We start from the raw sequence: 5,000 nt of genomic DNA on the forward strand, positions 1-5,000 counted from the left end.
CTCTGCCTCCGAGAAACTAAAACTACAACCAGCCAGATGAGGCAAACAAGACTCTTATTGCATTCATCTTCAATGAAACTAACATGAAGCATAAGGCCGTTCATCTATATCCATACTTTATTTACACAGCACATTTCATACACAAGGCAAATCCAATGTGCTTCACATAAAACACAGAAAATACAGAATTCGTCCAGTAAAATGACATAAAAAAATGTAAGAAAAAAAGATAAAAATAGTAAGTAAGTTCCCCTAAAAAGGTTTTCCCAGCCGGTCTGGGACTGGAACCAGAAACCTCCTGATCCCAAACCAGCAGCTGATGAGAGTGTGGGCTGCCGGTTCAGAGCTTTAACCTCTGGGCTTCACATCTGCTGCTGGTTTACAGTCTGCAGGTCACACGCTAACAGACCACACACACACACACACACACACACACACACAGAATTGTACACACACGCAAAACTAAAAATATATATATACACACATGTAGACTCACCCATACACACATGAAAACTGAGAGGGAGACATCACATATACAACATATATCCACACACACACACACACACACACACTCACTGTCCTCTTCTATACTCACAGTATAATGACGTGTTTACAGCCGTCTCTACAGTCTGTCTGGGTTTTCGGTCTCAAATTCAACAAAGAGCCAATCAGAGCTCAGAGATGAGGTGGATTATTTTTTAAGGTGGTTCATGGTAATTATCTGCTGTTTCCCCTCTGAGGCCGACGTTTCTGACCTGAAATGATCTTAAATATCTTCAGTTTTAATCGATTTCGCTTCTCTCTCTCTCTCTCTCTCTCTCTCTCTCTGTGTGTGTGTGTCTCTCTCTCTCTCTCTCTGTCTCTCTCTCTCTCTCTCTCTCTCTCTCTCTCTCTCTCTCTCTCTGTCTGTCTCACTTTTTACATTTCTGTCAATCCTTCAGTGCTGCTATACGCTCTGTCTGCTGTCTGCTGCATTCCAGTCTCCACCCTCCACCCCTCCACCCTCCACCCCTCCATCCCTCCACCCCTCCACCCCTCCACCCTCCACCCCTCCACCCTCCACCCTCCACCCCTCCACCCCTCCACCCCTCCACCCCTTCACCCTCCACCCCTCCACCCCTCCACCCCTCCACCCCTCCACCCCTCCCTCCCTTCCCTTCCTCTGTTTTCTCTGTCGTTCTTCATACCAGGCAGATATGAGACATGTCGCTGTCTAGGCGTGTGCCAATATGAAAATATCATCAAACCATTATCCTGACCCAAATTATCTCAATATACAATATTATCTTAATAAGTATTAGTAAGATGAACCCCCTAACAGTATTGTAATATGCTTCAGTTACTTAAAAACTAAATTATCATATCAATCACAAAACATTTCTCTTTTTTAAACACATTTAAATACTAAGACTGTAGAAAATATGTACTTTTCAAAAAAATGTATATATAAAATGCTGGTTTAGCTTATAAAAACTGCAAGGATAGTTACAAATAAACAAATAAAAATACAAATGACAGCATCAAATGAGTCTCAAATAAAGAGCTGCTGGCCTGAATCCACTTCAACTCAGTCAGCAACATGAATATTAGAGTTTATTAGAGGGGGAAATAAAACATTAGTGATGACAGACGAGAGCCGTGGTTAACAGTAATGAAAAATAGGGGCATAGTGTCATAACCGTTATTGTTTTTCACCATGATATACAGTAACAGCGGTTATTGTCCCGTAGCTGGTCCCAGGCCTCTGTCCCGCAGAAGCTGAAACCACAAAGAAACGGAAACCTTTTGTCGTCCGATCCTCCAGAATAACTCTGCAGCTCTGAGTGGAGCGTCTCTGGTGGATCACAGTTATTGTTCAGCTTCAGCATGAGCTTTTCCTCACCTTGACTCCTGAACACAACTGAACAACATCTGCTCCCATTATTACATTACATAATAGAGTATATCCGTACTTTATTCTCTCTCACTTCAAAGTAAAAGCTCTTCTTCTATTTTTACCTCGGTCTGAATCGGTCCAGAGCCGGGTTCGGACGGGGAAACGGCGGTGCTGGCTTTGTTTATGTTTTGATCTAAGACATTTTCTGACTTGAGCTACTGAGCTGAGAAAAATTGTATGTATTTCCTGTTGAAGCAGAGTAGGGGTTTCTGGCACAACTTCACCTACTTCCAAGATGCATGGAGAAGGGGAAAAAGGTCTAAAAAGGTCAAAACTCCAGCAACACTTGTAGTATATAGCTAGTATATAGTATAGTATATAACTTTATTGTATTTCCTGTTGAAACAGGATGTTGGGGCGGGACATAACGCAGGGAGGGAGCATTCAAAAGTGTAAACCAATGGGAGATCAGTCAGGGAGAGGGGCGGGACTGTTCAAAGATCTGTGAGGTTTTATTGGTTTTATTCGTTTATATTTACGCTTCCTGGTACACAATGATGTCACCACTAAAGGTTTTCTATTTTCCAGGAAGAAAAAGTAATGAGATTTTGATATAGAAATACAAGAAAATAAAATTTGGGTCATTTTTCTGGCATAAATTGTCAAATAGGTGTATGGTATGATGGTTGGAATGAGGTAGAAAGGCAAAAAAAAGAAGGCATTATTTTTCATTTCAGTGTGACTCTAAAGTTTACTTGAGCAGAACAGTGAACCCCAGCTCCAGACCCCGACCTCTGACCTCTGACCTCTGACCTCTCTGTGGAGGGGGGAAGAGAGGATCAATAGCATATCACAAAAAATGAAAGAAATGCATGAGAATACAACAAATGGAGCCGGTGTGGCAGCAGGGAAACCTTGTAGAGCTGAACGGACTCTGTGATTAGTGATTACTACAGCAGAATAACATGGAGCTGATATCACCATTCATGTTCCTGACAGCAGAATAACATGGAGCTGATATCACCATTCATGTTAATGACAGCAGAATAACATGGAGCTGATATCACCATTCATGTTCCTGACAGCAGAATAACATGGAGCTGATATCACCATTCATGTTCCTGACACAACATACAGACTGACACGTTTTAGTATCGCGATATATTAAATTTCTATATATATCGTCCCATCTCTATTATATTTGCTATTATCTAGTTTCACAATTCAATTCAAACTATCTCATCCTATTAGGGAACTTTGGTTTGCAGTAAAAACACTCAAAAACACATAAAACACAATAAAAACAATGCAAACCATAAGGTAAACGCACTATAAAACGCATAGCAAGCGTCAGTTGATAAGAGCAGACAGGGAATCTCAATACAGTTCAATACAAGCTATCATCAGAGAAAAATACACATTTAAGTATTTGAACCTAGAGAGAGAGAATCTATTATTCTGAATTTGAACCTGCAGTAGTTTCTGTTATCTAGCATTAGTCTGAACTGTTCTTAGTTGGAATATAAACCTGTTTCAGTGTAAATATTAACCAATATTAGTTTTAAAAGATGCAGTCATTGATGGATTAAATCATCTAACATTAGTTTTAATCAGTTTTAAACACTGTTGACTGGTCTTAGTTTGACTGTAAAGCAGCATGAAAGCAGACTGCATGTGTTCTCTGGCCTGGTCAGCTGACATGGATGTTTCTACTGTTTTCTACTCTCAGTTTTAATGTGAGTCAGTATCAGCTAGAGTGGTAACCAGTGTTAAACTACAGAAGATATACTGTATGTTAGATGTGTGGTCGCTGCTCCCAGTCCCACAGATGAAGAGAGAAAACGTTTATTGTTTCCCTCAGACCACAAAAGATTTGGAAAGACTGGAGTCGACTTCAGGGCATGTTAGAGAGAGAGAGAGAGAGAGGGAGACGGAGACGGAGAGAAAGAGAGAGAGAGGGGGAGAGAGAGAGAGAGAGAGAGACGGAGAGAAAGAGAGGGAGAGAGAGAGAGAGAGACGGAGACAGAGAGAAGAGAGAGAGAGAGAGAGAGAGAGAGAGAGAGAGAGAGAGAGAGAGAGAGGGAGAGAGAGAGAGAGAGAGAGAGAGAACCAGTCTTTCATCCTACTAAACCACCAGGGCAGGTTCTCTCTCTCTCTCTTCTATCTCTCTCTCTCTCTCTCTTTCTTCTCTCTCTCTCTCTGCATTCCTACCATTGTCTGGCAGGGCGGCACTCAAGCCTGAGGGGGCGTTGTTTTGTATGCCTGTGTGTGTGTGTGTGTGTGTGTGTGTGTGTGTGTGTGTATCTGAGGTTTTCTCTGAGTCATAAGAGGGGTGTGTATACCAGTTGGACCAGACCTCAGCCAGTATGCAGGGTGGAATTAGTCTAAATCAACAGCACTAATGATGATGATGATGATGATGGTGATGATGGTGATGATGGTGATGAAGCTGTGTGTAGTGCAGCAGTGGGTGGGGTGAGGCTGGGTGGGGTGAGGCTGGGTGGGTGAGAGCAGCCGGTCTGGAGCGACAGGTAGAGCGAAGCTGAAGGCGGAGTCTAGTTTGACCGGATTCTCCGTTGTTAGACTTCCAGGTGCTAATCCAAGAGATCAGCGTGTTTTTCATTTTTGCAACACCTCTGCAGATTGTAGTTTTACTTCTACAAACATTTCTCAGAGGCAGAAATAATCTGATTGGTCGAGTTAAACCTCAGTGGGCGGAGCCAAAGAAGTACGTTTTGTCCGGCTTAGTAACATTAGACTGAAGCTCAGTGAAAGAAGACAAGAGGTGAGATATTTTGTAGACAGGATGAAGGCAGAGTTTGCACCAAAGCTCCATAGATCCAGTGAAGAGGCGCCACTCCTGCTCACAATATGAATGTGTTTATTGAATCTGTACTATTCAAATCAGTGACGTTTCAGCCCGCAAATACTGTTTTGGTGGCTTCTGCTTGAGCCCCACGGTTAGGAAAGTGGGTTTCTGACGCACTCTAATTAAAATAAAACAATGTCAATGCGGTCAATTATGGTTATGAATTATTACAGCTTGGTGCAGTGAGCGGCACTTAAGGGAGTGTCGTTAAGGCAAGTAAACAGATAAATATCAAACAACTTAAATAACAATTCT

At 42.1% G+C, this 5,000-nt stretch overlaps 1 protein-coding gene across 1 annotated transcript in view; it reads left to right on the forward strand.

The window, feature by feature from the left end:
- LOC139915553 (calpain small subunit 1-like) overlaps positions 1 to 5,000 on the forward strand; it is a 16,047-nt gene that overhangs the window by 4,143 nt on the left and 6,904 nt on the right. The gene's annotated exons all lie outside the window — the stretch shown is intronic.

Source organism: Centroberyx gerrardi, unplaced genomic scaffold (genome assembly GCF_048128805.1).
Source record: "Centroberyx gerrardi isolate f3 unplaced genomic scaffold, fCenGer3.hap1.cur.20231027 Scaffold_86, whole genome shotgun sequence".
Lineage (NCBI taxonomy): Eukaryota > Metazoa > Chordata > Actinopteri > Beryciformes > Berycidae > Centroberyx > Centroberyx gerrardi.